Source organism: Lithobates pipiens, unplaced genomic scaffold, assembly GCF_037356315.1.
Source record: "Lithobates pipiens isolate NorthernLeopardFrog02 unplaced genomic scaffold, aLitPip1_a1.2 Scaffold_23, whole genome shotgun sequence".
Taxonomy (NCBI): Eukaryota; Metazoa; Chordata; class Amphibia; order Anura; family Ranidae; genus Lithobates; species Lithobates pipiens.
The window spans coordinates 61,296,656-61,315,398 of NW_027507785.1; the positions used below are offsets into that span (position 1 = coordinate 61,296,656).

At 42.9% G+C, this 18,743-nt stretch overlaps 1 protein-coding gene across 6 annotated transcripts in view; it reads left to right on the forward strand.

Annotated features, from left to right (window-relative positions):
* CHCHD6 (coiled-coil-helix-coiled-coil-helix domain containing 6) overlaps window positions 1–18,743 on the forward strand; it is a 471,528-nt gene that overhangs the window by 134,952 nt on the left and 317,833 nt on the right. The gene's annotated exons all lie outside the window — the stretch shown is intronic.

Here is an 18,743-nt window from a genome sequence, read left to right on the forward strand (position 1 = left end):
CTCTCTATCAAATTCCTGAATCTTGACATTATTACCAGCCTGCGGTTGGTGGGAATGGGGGGGCCCTATTTGCAGTAGGTGGAAATTGATGAGAGATGATGTGATCAATTCCAAGTGACAAACGACAAGATTACATCAGTTGATCGAGATCACATGATCAGATCGCTGTTCATTAGTGAGGTCCCTCGAAGTCTGCGATGCCAGCAATTTTTTTTTAGTAAAATGTACCTAGATACAGGATCATAATAATCAGTGAAATCATTTTTGGCGGACCACCCACCGTAGATATACTGCGGCAGGGCAGCCGCTCCGCGCTAGATCACGTACTTGGTATGCAATCCGACACTTCCAGATTGGGGGTGCACACACGCGCCGCCGGCCCGCTCACGCAGTAATTATACACATCATATACTCAGCTCCCGCAGTGATTATACACTGCGGGGGCGGATCAGCTGGTACCACGAACTCTGTGGCCACTGGCACCCGCCGATCCTTCAGTACAAAGGCAGAACGGCGATCTGCCTATGTAAACCAGGCAGATTGCTGTTCTGTCAGTACAGAAGGCATGGATCCTGTGTACCTGCAAATCGGGGGCACCGATCCATGCCTTCCCTTAGTAGGGGCAGGGCGGCCGCTCTGCGCCAGATCACATACCCAGTACGCCATCGAACACTTCCAGATCTGGGGCGCACATGTGTTTGGCCGCCGGCCCGCTCACGGCAGGAGCTGAGTGGCAGGTCCCGCGGACTCGATGTCCGCTCACCACCCCCCAATCCTTTAGTTCAGAGGGAGAACGGCAATCTGCCTATGTAAACAAGGCAGATTGACATTCTGTCAGTACTGAAGGCATGGATCCTGTGTCTCTGCAAAGCAGGGCCACCAATCCATGCCTGCCCCTAGTAAAAGCGCCTCCCGCACAGTAAGAAAATAAAATGAAGAAAGGGTCGCACTCTGAATTTCCAAAAAACTTGCTTGATGTACCTTTTATTCATTGTCTCCCAGCTTTTTTTTTGATCCTGCCACAACTAAGTCCACTACCTGGTTACATTTTAAGGGCAACTTAAAGTAACACTTATGCCATGTACACACGTCGGACTTTCCGACGGAAAATGTGCGATCGGACTGTGTTGTCGGAAAATCCGATGGCGTGTGGGCTCCATCTGACTTTTTCCGTCGGAATTTCCGACACACAAAATTTGAGAGCCGAATCTAAAATTTTCCCGACAACAAAATCTGATCGTTTAAATTCCGATCGTGTGTAGACAATTCCGACGAACGAAGTGCCATGCATGCTCAGAATAAATTACGAGGCTAAAGCTATTGGCTACTGGCCCCTTTATAGTCCCGTCGTACGTGTTGTACGTCACCTCGTTCCGACAACTTTGTGCGACCGTGTGTATGCAAGACAAGTTTGGGCCAAAATCCGTCAGAAGAAATCTGACGGATTTTGTCGTCGGAATGTCTGACTGTGTGTACAGGGCATTATAATATATATACTTATCTTGTATACATATGCATTTAGACACAATACATGGTTTGAGAATGTGTATATACACAATTGTCTTTTTCGGGCATTAGAAGGCTGGACATAATAAATTTTTTTTTCTTCATTCTCTTCATTTTTCTTTGTTTTTGTGTGTTCTTCTTTTTTCTGTTGTTTTGATTTATTTATAGGTTATATGTCATTTTGTCTCATAGATATCTTGTTTATGGACATTTTAGTTTTTATCAATTTCTCCTTTTTTGAGGTCTGTCAGTGTTTGCATGTATATAAATACATTTTAATCGTTGTAATGTTTTTAACATGTAAGCTAAATAGTTTTTTTGCATTCGTGTAATCCTAAGCAGATGGTTTTGGGTGTGCACGATTAGGGTTCACTCCTTAACCACTTAAGCCCCGGACCAATTTGCAGCCGAAGGACCAAGCCCCTTTTTGTGATTCGGCACTGCGTCGATTTAACTGACAATTGCGCGGTCGTGTGACGCTCCCAAACAAAATTGGCGTTCTTTTTTTCCCCACAAATAGAGCTTTCTTTTGGTGGTATTTGATCACCTCTGCGGTTTTTATTTTTTGCGCTATAAACAAAAATAGAGCAACAATTTTGAAAAAAATGCAATATTTTTTACTTTTTGCTATAATAAATATCCCCCAAAAATATATAAAAAAAAAATTTTTTCCCTCAGTTTAGGCCGATACATATTCTTATACATAAATTTGGTAAAAAAAAACGCAATTAGCGATTATTGATTGGTTTGCGCAAAAGTTATAGCGTTTACAAAATAGGGGATAGTTTTATAGCATTTTTATTAACATTTTTTTTTTTACTCGTAATGGCGATCAGTAATTTTTATTGTGACTACGACATTATGGCAGACACATCGGACATTTTTGACACATTTTTGGGACCATTGTCATTTATACAGCAATCAGTGCTATTTAAATGCACTGATTCCTGTGTAAATGACACTGGCAGTGAGGGAGTTAACCACTAGGGGGCAGTGTAGGTATTATGTATGACGTTATGTGTTTTTATTTTATTGTAGGGGGGGCGTGGCCTGGCATGTGACGTCACTGATCTTCCTTCCCTATAAAAGGGAACAGACGATCGGTGACAGCCACACATGGAAGCACAGGGAGAGGTTTGTTTACATTTACCTCTCCTCGTTCTACAGCTTTGTGACCCGATCGCGGGACACCAGCGGCGATCGGGTCCGCTGGTCCCGCAGCCACGGTCACGGAGCTCAGGACCGGGTCGGGAGCGCTCCGCCGGCGCACTCCCGACCCACGGCTGGGCACTTAAAAAGCAATATACAGGTACGTGCTTGTGCCCAGCCGTGCCGTTCTGCCGACGTGCATCGGCATGAGGCGGTCCTTAAGTGGTTAAACAGCCTGCTTAGTGTATGCTGCTTTTGTTGTGAACAAGCAAGCTATCGCTTGTGAAACATGTCAGCTGCTTGTCCTGTGTTTGTCTGATACACTTGTGACAATAAAGGTACATCAAGCAAGATTTTTGGGAATTCAGAGTGCGACCATTTCTTCATTTTATTCGCACTGGACGGTGGCGAGCCGGGGGTCTGCACCTGTCCATCCATTTCCACCTGAAGATTTGCCTGGAGCGGTGTGTGCACAGTAAGAAAACACTGGCTAGGCACATCCGTTGAACCACACCTGATGTTAACTCCTTCCCAGCCAGTGTCATTAGTACAGTGACAGTGCATATTTTTAGCACTGTATTGGGGGTCACTGGTCCCCAAAAAAGTGTCAAGTGTCAGTTAGGTGTCCGATTGTCCACTGCAGTCCTGCTATAAGTCGCTGATCGCCACCAATACTAGTACAAATAAATAAATATATCCCATAGATTGTAGATGCTATAATGTTTGCTCAAACCAATATACGCTTTATTGGATTTTTTTTTTTTTTTACCAAAAGCATGAAGCAGAATACATTTTTGCCTAAATTGATAAAGAAATTCAATTTTTTATCATTTTTTTTATATAGGATGTGCTTTATAGCAGAAAGTAAAAAAATATATATTTAAATTTTTTTCAAAATTGTTTGGTTTATTTTTGTTTATTGCACAAAAAATAAAAAATGCATAGGTGATCAAATACCACCAAAAGAAAGCTTTATTTGTGGGAAAAAAGAGACATACTTTTTTTTTTGGGTACAACCGCGCAATTGTCCGTTAAAATAGCGCAGTGCTGTATCACACAAAATGGCCTGGTTATGAAGGGGGGGTAAATCTCCCAGAGGGCAAGGGGATAATATTACTATACAGGATTTCTATATCGCCAAGAGTACCTTGCAAATTACAGTGCAGCTTCACTGAAAAGGAGAAATTCCGCTTGTCTGACCCCCCTTCCTCTTTAAGTTTTTTGGCTCTTTTTTATTTTTATTTTGGGGGGGGGGGGGGCGCATTTCCACTTCTGGTCAGATTGTCATGGCGATCCTTCAGAAGTTTGTATTTTCCCGCAGCCTTTTGGGAGTCATCACAGGTCCCAGAAAGCTGCAGGACCATTCAGAAAGTGCAGCGCGGCTCGCACAAATGCGCAGCGGGAAGCTGCAAGCGGATTTATTTTGACGAAGCCGACTTCCCAAAATAAACATGCCTGGACCCGAAGACCGACGAAGAGCTGGTGTTCCGTCAGAATTGGTGACCCGACAGCTTAGGTAACGGAAGTGAGGTTCCGTCAGCTGCGCATGCGTACACCCACTAGCAGGTTGCCTAATCTCACAGAACGCTGTAGTCAGAAGAAGGTGCGGACATCTTACTACACCCGGCTACGCGTTTCATTTAACAGTCATTTTATCAATAAACTGAGCGTATGTACAGAAATATAGTATGTTGACATCTGTAATGGTTATTTCATGTTAAATTTTGAAAGCCTAAAGGTTTAGCAATGAACAGTGTGGGGTGTAGCACAGGGGTTGACAAATTTGCTTGGAATCTAGGAGCCAGCTAAAAGTCTAGGAGCCAGGTCCGTGACGGTGATCTGGACCTGTCCCTGGCCTGACATGGAGACGAGTGAGGGGAAGATAGCTCCCAGCCCCCACCTGTCTCCAAGTCATTGCCCATAGCTTTTAGAGGGACATTTTTTTTTTCAAATGACACATTTTTTTTAAATTGCATTTTAGTGTAAATATGAGATGTGAGGTCTCTCTGACCCCCCAGATCTCATATATAAGAGGACCTGTCATGCTTTTTTCTATTACAAGGGATTTTTACATTCCTTGTAATAGGAATAAAAGTGACACAAATTTTATTTTTTTTAAAAGAACATTGAAAAAAATAAAAGTTAAAATAATAATAAAAAAAAAATATTTTAAACGCGCCCTGTCCTGCCAAGCTTGCGTGCAGAACGAACGCATATATGAAAGCGGTGTTAAAACCACACATGTGAGGGATCGCTGCGATCGGTAGAGTAACTGTACACTGTACTCTGTACACTGTAACTTAAAAAGTGCAACCTGTAGAATTTTTTAAACGTCGCCTATGGAGATTTTAAAGGGTAAAAGTTTGTCGCCATTCCATGAGCGGGCGCAATTTTGAAGCATGACATGTTGGGTATCGATTTACTCGACGTAACATTATATTTCACAATATAAAAAAAAATTGAGCTAACTTTACTGTTGTCTTATTTTTTTTTATTAAATACATTTTTCCCAAAAAAGTGCGCTTGTAAGTCCACTGTGCAAATACGGTGTGACAGACAGTATTGCAACGACCACCATTTTATTCTCTAGAGTGTTAGAATAAAATATATATATAATGTTTAGGGGTTCTGAGTAAAGGGAAGGAAGATAGGCTGGCAGGGGAATTAGCATTGAATCCATTAGCATTGCTGGTTGTAATTCCAACGGCCACCACAAGAGGGCGCCAGATTCCAGAAGGAACCATAGGATCGTAGAAGACCTCAAAACCGGGGGCTCAATTACCGGCCGCCGGCGGCGCGGCCCGACGCCATCGCGCCGGGGGGGGGGGGGGTCCGCGGAGACAGTATACCCCCAGCTGTGCTGCCCCAGGCGCCAGGTCGCTAATTCTAGTCGCAAATGCGACCTGGCGCCCGGGTTTTGTCGAGCCCTGGTGTAGCAACATGGCCTCCGCCAAACTTCTTACTGCTTGTGTCCAGCTTCTTTCAAAGCTTAACATCAAACAAAGCCCCCCATGGCTTTCCAATCCCACCTCCAAGCTGACGAGACCCAAATCTATTTCTCTACCCCTCAGCTCACCCCCTCTGTCTCCTCACGTATCACTAGTTTACTATCAGATATATCAGTCTGGATGTCACACCACTTCCTCAAACTCAATCTATCCGAAACCGAACTTATCATTTTTCCTCCTTCATGTGCTCCTCCCTCTGATCTCGCTGTCAAAATTGATGACACAACTATAAGCCCATCCCCACATGCCAAGGTTCTAGGTGTGGTCCTGGACTCTGAACTCTCCTTTAAAGTGGTTGTAAACTCATACAAACCAAATTGACCTACAGGTAAGCCTAGATTAAGGCTTACCTGTAGGTCCAAGAAATATCTCCTAAACCTACATGGTTTAGGAGATATTTACTAAAAGACAGGCGCACTATCGCCGTTAGCAGCATTCCCCTGTTAACGGCGATATGCCGTTAGTGTCGGCTCCCATGCGCATGCGCGGGAGTGAGGTCATCGCTGCTCCGGCGCTGTGAGTGGCCGGAGCAGCGATACCCAGAAGAAGATGGACGCTCTGGACTACAGGGGACAGCGGTGACTTCGCTGGCTCCTGTGTCAGGTAAGTGACACATAATGGGGTAGTATGCGACGCATAGTAGTCCATTATGCTTTACCTTTGCAGGGAGACAAAGAGGAAGTAAACCCATCAGGGTTTACTTCCTTTTTAAGCACCACATCCAATCACTGTCCAAATCTTGCCACCTCAACCTCCGCAACATCTCCAAAATACGCCCCTTTCTAACCAATGACACAACAAAGCTCTTAATTCACTCGCTGGTCATCTTTCGCCTCGACTACTGCAACTCCCTTCTCATTGGCTTACCTCTACATAGTCTATCACCTCTTCAATCCATCATGAATGCTGCTGCCAGACTCATCCGCCTTACCAATCGCTCTGTGTCAGTCCCTCCACTGGCTTCCGCTCGGCCAAAGAATTAAATTCAAAACACTAACAACTACGTACAAAGCCATCCACAATTTCGCCCCCCCCCCCCCCCCCCCAGCTACATCGCTAGCCTAGTCTCTAAATACCAACCTACTCATTCTTTTCATTCCTCTCAAGACCTCCTGCTCTCTAGCTCCCTCGTCACCTCCTCCCACATCCGCCTCCAGGACTTTTCCAAAGCCTCTCCAATCCTATGGAATGCCCTACCCCAATCTGTCCGCCTATCTCCTACTTTATTTGCTTTTAGACGATCCCTGACAACCCTTCTGTTCAGAGAAGCCTTCCCTACCCACACCTAACAACTGTATTTTCATTTTCTCCATCAGCTCATCCCCCACAGTTATTACATTTCTTTCCACTTGACCCTCCCTTCTAGATTGTAAGCTCTAATGAGCAGGGCCCTCTGATCCCTCCTGTATTGATTTGTATTGTAAGTGTACTGTCTGCCCTCATGTTGTAAAGCGCTGAGCAAACTGTTGGCGCTGTATAAATCCTGAAAAATAATAACAACCTTCACAGATGTCAATATACCAGATTGATTTCTATAGAATCACTTTATTGCTAAAGTTACTCTTAAATTCAAGACATAGCTGGGTGTACTAAGATGTCCGCTGCCACCTTCTTCTGACTACAGAGTTCTGTCAGATTAGGCAACCTGCTAGCGGGTGTATGAATGTGCAGCTGACGGACCGTCACTTCCGTTACCTAATCTGACGGGTTGCCGATTCTGACGGAACACCAGGACCTCGCTGAATCCCCAGACAGGTAAGTGTTCTATTATTAAAACAAAAACAAAGGTCAACTAAATTTTTTTTCTGCAACACATTGTGACACTGAATGTCACCGCACAGCAATGCAGTGCATTGTGCTGCTCTGCTGTATTATGTTAAAAAACTTAAAAAAAAAAAAGCACTTCTGTGAATGTAGCCTTAAAGCAGAGGTCCGCCGAAAAAAAAATAGTAAAAACCAGCAGCTACAAATACTGCAGCTGCTGACTTTTAATATATGGACACTTACCTGTCCAGGGAGCCCGCGATATGTCTGTCGGCTCTCGGCTGCTGTCGTCGCCATCCTCGTTGAGGGCTTCACTTCCCGGTTCCCGTCTGCGCATGCGCGAGTCAGGATTCACGTCCTCACAGGTCCCTGCTGTGTTCTGGGACCTGTGTGTCTCCCAGAATACATCGGGGGAGGACAGAGTAGGTGCCGGAAATGGCGTAGGTCGCACAAACTCCACGGTGATCTATGCCAGCAAGTGGGAGCAAATACCTGTATTAGATGGGTATTTGCTCCCTCCTCCCCCTGAAAGGTGCCAAATGTGACACCGGAGGGGGGGATGATTCCAAAAAGTGGAAGTTCCATTTTTGGGTGGAACTCCGCTTTAACCACTTGCTTACTGGGCACTTAAACCCCCCTCCTGCCCAGACCAATTTTCAGCTTTCAGCGCTGATGCACTTTGAATGACAATTGCGCGGGCATACAACACTGTACCCAAATGAAATTTTTATCATTTTTTTCCCACAAATAGAGCTTTCTTTTTGTGGTATTTAATTACAGCTGGGAGTTTTATTTTTTGCTAAACAAACAAAAAAAGATGCAAAATAAAAAATAATAAAAAAATCATGTTTAATAGTTTGTTATAAAATTTTGCAAACGGGTCATTTTTCTCCTTCATTGAAATGCGCTGATAAGGCGGCAGGGGTGGGCACTGATAGGCTGCACTGGTGGGCACTGATAGGCTGCACTGGTGGGCACTGATAGGCACAGATAAGGTGGCACCGATAGGCACAGATAAGGTAGTACTGATGGGCACAGATAAGGTAGTACTGATGGGCACAGATAAGGCAGCACTGATGGGCAAAGATGGGCACAGATAAGATGGCACTGATGGGTGGCACGGATGGGTGGCACTAAGGGGCACTGATAGGTACCACTGATAGATGGGACTGATGGGCACTGATAGGTGGCTCTGATAGGTGGCACTGATGGGCGGCACTGATGGGCACTGGTAGATGACACTCATGGGCATGGATATGTGGCACTGGGGTGCAGCACTGTTGTTGAGGCAGATTGTGGGTACTGATAGGTGGCACTGTGGGTACTGATGGGTGGCACTATGGGCACTGATGGGGGGCACTTTTTTATTATTTGGGTGGCACTGGCAGGGGGCAGGTGGGCACTGATAAGCTGGCCGTGATCGGCTTTTTTTACCGGCTCTGTTGTGTCACATGATCAGCTGTCATTGGCTGACAGGTGATCACGTGGTTAGGGGTCTCCGATCCGTGATCAGGCGAGTCTCATAGACTCGCTGATCACAGAGCCCGCCGCGCTCGCCCCTCAGGGGGCACGCAGGCCGCTCGTGCACGGGACGATGTCAATAGATGTAGTCCCGGCAAAGCAGCTCCGCGCTGTAGCAGTCATTCGGCTATATCGCGGATCTCAAGCGGTTAATGCAATATTATGGATATTATTCAACACATTTGGTCACTTCTGACGTTGATTTCTGTGTAAAGCCCCACACACACTATTAGATTTTCTGCAGATTTTTGTCTGCAGATTTACCAAAACCATGCCTGATTGCATACTCTAATGCCGCGTACACACGAGCGGACTTTTCAACATCAAAGGTCCGACGGAACAATTCCAGCAGACTATTCGATCGTGTGTGGGCTGCAGCGGACTTTTGATTTTCAAAAGTCTGACAGACTTTAGAAATGGAACATGTTTCAAATTTTTCCGACAGAACTCTGCCGGACCCAGTTCCTACCGAGAAATCCGCTCGTGTGTGTGCTAGTCTGACGGACTAAAACCGACGCTAGGGCAGCTATTGGCTACTGGCTATGAACTTCCTTATTCTAGTCCAGTCATACGTCATCACGTTCGAATCCGTCGGACTTTGGTGTGATTGTGTGTGGCCAAGACCGTTCATTCGGAAAGTCCGTCAGAACTCTGTCAGAACTCTGTCAGAACTCTGTCAGAACTCTGTCAGAACTCTGTCAGAACTCTGTCAGAACTCTGTCAGAACTCTGTCAGAACTCCGTCGAAAGTCTCCCGGACTTAAGTCCTGTCGTGTGTACGCGGCATTAAAGTCTGAACTCATATTCTATGGTTTTGGTAAATCCAAAGACAAAAATCTGCAGAAAATCGAATCGTGTGTATGGGGTCAAAAGCCTTGTACACACGGTCAGGTTATTCAATTAATTTTTGTCAGTTTTTCGTTTGATGCTAGTCCCAAATCGAAAGTGAAGAGGGTACTCCCCATCAGAAAATTTTGTGACGACAAAATTCAATGTCAGACATAATGTGTTGAATTGTTTCCTATGTGTGTTTTCATTTCCGATTATGCCTAGTCTTGCTCTTTAGATTATTCTTTTCGTCAGAAAACCGTACTAACGAAAAGAAAATCGGACGTTATGGTCACAGCAGACAACAATTTTCAAGCCTGCACATCCAGTTTTTGTCTGCCGAAAAGTCATAATCGGCTGTCAAAAGCAGCATACAAACAATCAGAAAATCGGCAGATCGTTCATCGGACAAAATTTATTTTCAGATTTTCTGACCATGTGTATGGGCCTTAAAATGGCATTCCACCCAAAAATGGAACTTCCACTTTTCAGGAATCCCCTCCCCCCCTCCGGTGTCACATTTGGCATCTTTCGGGGGGAGCAGATACCTGTCTAATACAGGTATTTTGCTCCCGCCTCCGGGCATAGATACACATGGGTCCCAGAAAACTGCAGGGACCATTGGAATAGCGCAGTGCGAGTCGCACATGCGCAGTAGGGAAGCCGGAAGTGATTACCTTACCAAAGATGGCGGCAGCACCCGAGAGCCGAGGGACAGATCAGCTTCGGGTGCCGACATCGCCCTGAACAGGTAAGTGTCCATATTTTAACCACGTCAGCCCTGGAAGGATTTACCCTCTTCCTGACCAGAGCACTTTTTGCGATGCGCCACTGCGTCGCTTTAACTGACAGTTGTGTGGTCGTGCGACGTGGCACCCAAACAAAATTGACTTCCTTTTTTCCTCACAAACAGAGCTTTCTTTTGGTGGTATTTGATCACCTCTGCGGTTTTTATTTTTGGCGCTATAAACAAAAAAAGAGCAACAATTTTGAAAAAAAACGCAATGTTTTTTACCTTTTTGCTATAATAAATATCCCCAAAAATATATAAAAAACAGTTTAGGCCGATATGTATTCTTCTACATATTTTTGGTAAAAAAAAAAAAAAAAATTGCATTAAGCATATATTGATTGGTTTGTGCAAAAGTTAGAACGTCTACAAAATAGGGGATAGATTTATAGCATTATTATTATAATTTTTTTAGTTTTTTACTAATAATGGCAGCGATCTGCGATTTTCATCGTGACTGCAACATTATGGTGGACTCATCGGACAATTTTTACACATTTTTGGGACCGTTGCCATTAATACAACTGTTGTGCTTTTTAAGGACATTTTCCCGCACAATATTTACTAAGTAATTTTTAACGAAGATATTTTTAAGATACAGAATCAATCTATATGACACAGTCTATACATGTGAAACGTATTCACGGAGACGAGTGATCATACAAAATAGCTACATTTATTGGTTGACAGAAAACGAATATTTACATGAAATATTAAAATACAGATTGCATTACTTGATCATTTTGACAATTACTGGAAACACCCTCAAACTGGGCGTAGTAGTACCTTGGACACAATTATCACCATTATCACTTCTCGGTAGAATCAATAACCTTTTGATAATTGACAATTAAACAGAATGTCTGTATTTCACACGTCCAACCGTTACTATACTGCAGGTAAGTAAGTGGTTAACAATGTGAAATAAATTAGACATTTGTTTGTCAATAAAATTGGCATCTATGCAAAAAGAAATTTATAATGAAAATTTTAATTTAGAGAAAAATCTAAAAGGCGGTTATTGATTCGGGAGAAATATTTCAATAATAGAATATTCAAAAAAATCAATATTTAAGAGAACATAGAATAGATGATAAACATATACTTATCAATGTGGTATATTTACCCATTCCGATTGGCTACTAGTGTGGATTGTTGGTTACCAGGAATTTTAAGATGGCTGCCGTGACTTTCAACATGGATTCTCTTACAGAGGAATTACTTTGTGTGACCTCCGAGTTCCAAGGAGCAGGGATCTTCATGAATGTAAAAATGTGTATTCATGCATGTCTTCCAGTGTCCCTTCTCAGGGGGGGTCCCTAAGCTTCCCCCTGACTCTCCCCCCAGCTCTCCTCCGAGCTTTCTTTTCTTCTTTTTTCCTCTTTCATCTTTTTAGTTTCTTAAATATCTTCTTAAACAAAAAGATCATAAAATTATACTAAGTTCTGCCCAGAGGGTATGTGTCCCTTTCCTATTGGCAGGCAGACTTAATGATCACCTTTCCCAGTAGTCTCGTGATTTTAAGGTAATAGCACCTTCAACCACCAGGTGTCTCACATGTGTTTGGTGTTTTATTTCTTTAAGTTAATATTTTTATTTCTATAATATGCGTTCGTTGTTTATATATGTTCTAACGAATATATCTCGAGTGTTCAGGAATGATGGCATAATATAAAATACGCTTAACATAATTTTGAATAATCACTTGCGTAAAATGGTGATATATATGTATATCAATGTATATCTGTTAACCTTTAGTCCATTTAGAAAGGACCCAGGTTAGATATATATCAAACAATATCACATACAATTATTATCTATATGGATACATGTATAATTCGGGTATCCAATCAATATTTGTTTATCTAAACATAGGTTAAATTCTTATACAATTATAATCATGATTATATGTTTTTCATAATACTAATTTGTTGCTAAAACACTTCTACTTATGATCACACTTTCATATATAATCTCTCCATGACAAAGTTCCCCAGATCACTAGATACCAAACCACAATATCTCCTTGTTGACTCACAAATATCACATAGTTTTAATCACTTGAAGTATTTTTGAAATATGTCTGATTTGTATCTTCCTCTCACATCTTTCTAACACCATGTGTAGAGATGGACTTTGAGCAGTCCCATGGATGTTTAAAGATGACTTAGTTTGTCCAAACAGTTTTTAAGAATTCACACAATGAGTTGTGTTAGCTACTCTAACACGATAGTTTAACCTTTTGTCTTCATGGCTGTTATTTGTCGCTTCTGTTTATCTATTAACACCAGGTAAATATCGCCTTGTTTTGTGACGAGATACACCATTGTTCCAGCGAGTTTCTGTCTCAATGCATGCTTGTAAAAGTTTTCAATAGTTGATGTAGTAAACATGAGATCATGTATTTTGCGTTAACGTTCTCCAAGAGGGTAACAGTTCAATGATAGCAAAATCGTGGTTCATCTGTTCTTGAGGCCTAAACAAATCTCACCTCTCTGACAGTAAATGTTAAATGTATTATTATTATTTTTTTTTCTTAATGAATTCACAACACAACGATCAATGCTATAAAATTGCATTGATTACTATATAAATGTCACTAGCAGTGAAGGGGTTAACACTGGGGGGTGGCGATCAAGAGGTTAACTGTGTTCCCTGGGAGGTGATTCTAACTGAAGGGGGTGGGGACTGACTGGAGGAAGTGACGCATCGTTGTTCCTAGCTAATAGGAACACACTCCTGTCAGAACAGAACAGGGAAGTGTGTGTTTACACACGCTCGTACCTGTTCTGTCTCTCCTGCTCACAATCGCTCGTGGGCCGGCGGACATCACGACCGTCGGCCACGAGCATGGGCACCCCCACTGTGCATCCGGCGCACGCCTTTTAGCGGCACGCCTGCTCTCCCGACCCCCGCGAGCCAACGTATAGATACGACGGCTCGCGCGGGGGGGGGCCAACCTGCCGCAGTAGAACTGGCGGGTTGGTCGGGAAACGGTTAAAAGTCAGCAGCTGCACTATTTATATTAAAAAAAAAAAACACAAAAAAAATAATAATAAAATGGCGTAACTCTGCTTTAAGACTGAGATGTCATTAAAGTTCATGAATGTGTAAAGGCAGGTGTCCCAATACTTTTGGTAATATAGTGTACACACACTTTAAATATTCCAAATCGCAAATAGAAATCTTATATCACAGCCAGAAAGGTTAAAGAAGTCAGAATCAAACCCATCTGTGGCTTTCAAAGCTTGCTCTTTTTCCAACACTTTGCTTGTTTTTCCTGCAAGCTAAAAAAAAAAAACTATAAAAATGACAAAAATAAAATAAAAATCACTCTGAAACAAAAGGACATGCACTAGAATCCCCCACAAACTGCAATCAGCTGCCTGGCCTCTTAGGAAACCTTTGTGCGGCTAAATCTGCTAAGTGGTTCAGAGTAAAAATAATGAAAGGGATATGCACTTTCTAAAATGAAAGGTTGCTAATTGCTGGTGCCAATTGTTGCACCTTTTTGGCATCAGTCGGCGGTTGCCGGGAATATGCTTCCCATTGGTTTGAGTAGGCAGTCCACAGATCACAGGTTATTCTGTCTAATGAGTTTTTGCATACATAATATTCATTAAATTCTGCAGCAGTTTTTTTTTTTCCTTTCCCCACAATCGGGGGGTGGGGGGTGGAGTGGAATCCGGAGAGGTTAAGCATGGTCTGGTTTCACTTTTTCGGCAAGCAGTGAAGTGGACAGGTTAGCCTAAATAGCTTCGATTTATTGCTAGCACAACTATTCTGTTAGCCCTTGTACACACGGTTGGAGATTCAGACGGATTGTGTCCAATCGGACTGTTTTGTCGGATATTCCGACTGTGTGTGGTCTGCATCGGACTGTTTCAGTCGGAGTATCCGATGGACCAAGTTTTCCAGCTTGTCGGTAAAATTTTCCGACAACATGATCTGATCAGACCTTGTCCGATTGTGTGTAGAGAATTCCGATCGGACAAAGTGCCACGCATGCTCAGATCGAAAAACTACATCAAAGCTATTGGCTACTAGCCTGAACGTAGTCCCGTCATAACGAAATAATGTCATCACGTTCTGAATGATCGGATTTTCCAACAACTTTGTCCGACCGTGTGTATGCAACAGTTTCGGACAAAATCCAACGGATTTGGTTGTCGGAATGTCCGACCGTGTGTACAAGGGCTAAGAGATCCAGTTTGTGTGCTTAGAAGCTATTCAGCTTTTTTATTTATTTTTTATTTTTAGCTCAATCGGAATGAGCGAAAGGCAACTGCAGCCAGAAGTGGTGAGGCTCCCTAACCACCTCCGCTCCGGAAGGTTTTACCCCCTTCATGACCAGGGCATTTTTTTTTTGCTATTCAGCACTGCACTAATTGAGCGGTCATGCAACAATATATGCAAAATAAATTTATATAATTTTTTTTTCACACAAATAACGTTTTCTTTTGGTGGTATTTGATCACCACTGTTTTATTTTTATTTTTTATTATATAAATAAAATTCAGAAAATTTTGAAAAGAAAAACACCCCCCCCCCCCAATATTTTTTACCTTCTGATATACTACTCCCCTCATCAGTTCATCCCTCACGGTCCCTAAAGTTTGTTTCAGCAGCCCTTCCCCCCTTATGCCGCGTACACACGGTCGGACATTCCGACCACAAAATCCGTTGGATTTTTTTTTTTTTACGACGGATTTTGGCCGAAACTAGTCTTGCATACACAAGGTCGGACAAAGTTGTCAGAAAATCAGATCGTTCGGAACGAGGTGACGTAGAACATGTACGACGGGACTATAAAGAGGCCAGTAGCCAATGGCTTTCGTCTCGTAATTTTTTTTGAGCATGCGTGGCACTTTGTCCGTCGGATTTCTCTACACATGATCGGAAAAAGTCCAATCGGATTTTGTTGTCGGAAAATTTTAGATCCCGCTCTCAAACTTTTTCCATCGGAAATTCCGACAGAAAAAGTCCGATATAGCCCACACGCGATCGGTTTTCCCGACAACATAATCCGATTGGACTTTTTCCGTCGGAATTTCCGACCGAGTATATTTGACATTAGATTGTAAGCTCATAGGAGCAGGGCCCCTCTAACCCTCTTGTATTAAAGTGATACTAAAGGATCATTTTTTACATTAAAAAACAAAACAAAAAACAAACATGTCATACTCACTGTGCAGCTTGTCTGCAACAGAGTGGCCCTGAACATCCTTTTCTGGAAGAAAAGTGGAAGAAAAGCCCAACCAACCGTAACTATTCTAGAAATGTTCTTGATATGTGCCTGCTGTACCATGTACTTGTATGAGAGTCTCCTGTTCTCTTTGTATTGCCTTCTTTGTGTGAAATCCCCGATATTTCTGCCAGCCTCTCTGCTTTCCTATTAAGAACTGACCCCACTAAGCAGGAAAGCACACAGCTTGGTCAGTTCTCTAGCTATGCTGGGAACTCAGCCTGCTTTCTTCCAATGATCAGACTTGTCTTGACATTGGACGTGTTTCGTCTCACACAGTCATCACATTCAGGCCCACAGAAGACCGGCCTACAAGATCATATCTCTTTGGAAACCTTGGATCCACGCTTTTCATTTTACACTGTGACACCCATCTGGACAAATTTGTCTTAGCCCTTTTACACACGGTCGGACATTCCGACAACAAAATCCGTCGGATGTTTTTCCGATGTATTTTGTCCGAAACTGGTGTTGCATACACACGGTCGGACAAAGTTGTCGGAAAATCCGATCGTTCGGAACGTGGATGACGTTCGTTCGTTCGTTCCGACGAGACTACGTTGTGGTTCGTAACCAATAGCTTTGCTCTCGTACTTTGATCTGAGCATGCGTGGCACTTTGTCCGATCGTAAAAATTCTCTACAAACGATTGGAAAAAGGTCAGATTGGATTTAGTTTTTTCAGAAAATTTTAGATCCTACCCTCAAATTTTTTTTCGGCGGAATTACCAACGGAAAAAAGTCAGATAGAGCCCACACACAATTATATTGTCGGAAAATCCGATCGGACCTTTTCTGTCGGAATGTCTGACCGTGTGTACGGGGGGGCCTTTTAGTTTTATTCATCCTGCTCGGTGACACGGTAATATTTTGGAGCTCGTCGCTGTTTTGTTTAACGGCGATGTAAATAATTCCCGCCCGTTGTTTTCGGCTGATTGGTTGCTGGCACAAGTAAAAACACACACAGAAATTACATGGAACCTCAGACAAAAAGAAAGGAGCCCCAAGTGCCTATTATATGCTTATTATAAATCATTAGCGCAGAGAAATATTTACACTGCCTGGGTGCAGGCGCGCCATCCTGGAAACCATATGCAGATGCGCACGTGCAGCTTAATTAGCAGTGACAACCCCTATTATTTTGGATAGGACCCTTTGTGTGCCAGAAGGGCCAAGATATAGGTCCCGAGAGAGAGAGAGAGAGAGAGAGAGAGAGAGAGAGCATTCAAAGGGTTCTTGTTTAGTGAGGCTCCTCCAGTCTAATTAGCAGAACATGGGGAAGGTGGGCACAAACTGGTGTTTTATTGTCAGATATAGCCGATTGTACTGTCTATTAATGTAAAGTTTTAAGCTCACTAAACGCTAGCTTTGTTTAAAGCAGAACTCTAGCCAAAAATAATAAGATAAAAAAAAAAAAAAATTGAAGAGTCCAATATAAAATGAAAAAAAAAAAAAAAGCTTTTGCTGCATTATTTAAAGTGGTGTTGCCACCAAAAAATAAAAAATAGTTTGAAATTATTAAAAAAAAATAATTGGAATTTTTTTTTTCTTTTTACTCACCTCTAAATGCCTGTTGCTAGGGGCTCCCTCGAAGTCTGCCTTCTTCATTGCCCGGGCTGGTGACATCACTTCCCCTCGCGCCGCACACAGTCACCTGGGACCTGTCACGTGTCCCACATGATTGTATTGCGCGTGCGCAGTGGGTGCCCATGGTAAGAATGATGGCGGAGCGAGGAATGGGGGGTGGGCGGCTTCGTTCCCCCTCATCGCTGGACCCTGGGACAGGTAAGTGTCCGATTTATTAAAAGTCAGCAGCTGCAGTATTTGTAGCTGCTGGCTTTAAAATTTTTTTTTTTTTTTTAATTTTTTTTTTTTAGGGGGCACCCCACTTTAACTTTAATCCAGAGCTGTCACATATAGGGCTTCTTTTTTCCATCATCACAAGTCCCCAATCTCCCAGCAACAGTCACCCCACTTCCCGTGAGCCCAGGCTGTCCTGGACCCATCTAGTGCTGCACGTTTCTAGCTAAAATGAGAATCGCAATTTATTTTAATTTTTTTTGAAGATTGATCACGATTCTCGCGGCATTTTTATTTTTATTTTTTTTTTAATTAGTTGAAGTGTATTTTTTCCCAAAAAATTGCATTTGATAGGCCGCTGGGCAAATACAGTGTGACATAAAATATTGCAGCAATTGCCATTTTATTCCCTAGGGTCTCTGCTAAAATAGATATAATGTTTGGGGGGGGGGGGAGGAGGGGGGTCCAAGTAATTTTCTAGCAAAAAATATAGATTTTTTTTTTTCCAAATACGATTTTATTAATTTTTTTTCAGGAATGAATTGCATATACATACTGTAACAATGTTTACAGAATGGGACATCATAGTCTCCTAAAATATTGATTGTAACTTAAAGAAGATGTCCATCCTGAAAAAAAAAATAACATACAAATGCAACAAAAAACTTTTATTAAAAGTTTTTAAAAGTTTTTTTTTTACTCACCAGAAATGCCTGTTGCTAGGCTGATCGTCCTTATCTGCCACTTCCTATTCCGCGGTGATCTTCAGTCTTCTCCTCGCTTTGATTTCTGGTAAATTTGGGCGCGGTGTCTTCCGGGGACCTGTGTGTGTCACAGAAGACAGTCGCCCATTCAGAAATCGCCGGGGGGACTCGCACATGCGCAGTAGGAAACGGGCAGTGAAGCCGCAAGGCTCCACTGACTGTTGCCCTTAGTGAGGATGGCGGCGCCGGCACACGATACGAGGCCTAGGCCAGTGATGGCGAACCTTGGCACCCCAGATGTTTTGGAAGTACATTTCCCATGATGCTCAACTACACTGCAGAGTGCATGAGTATCATGGGAAATTTAGTTCCAAAACATCTGGGGTGCCAAGGTTCGTCCTCACTGGCCTAGGCTAATGACCAGACAAGA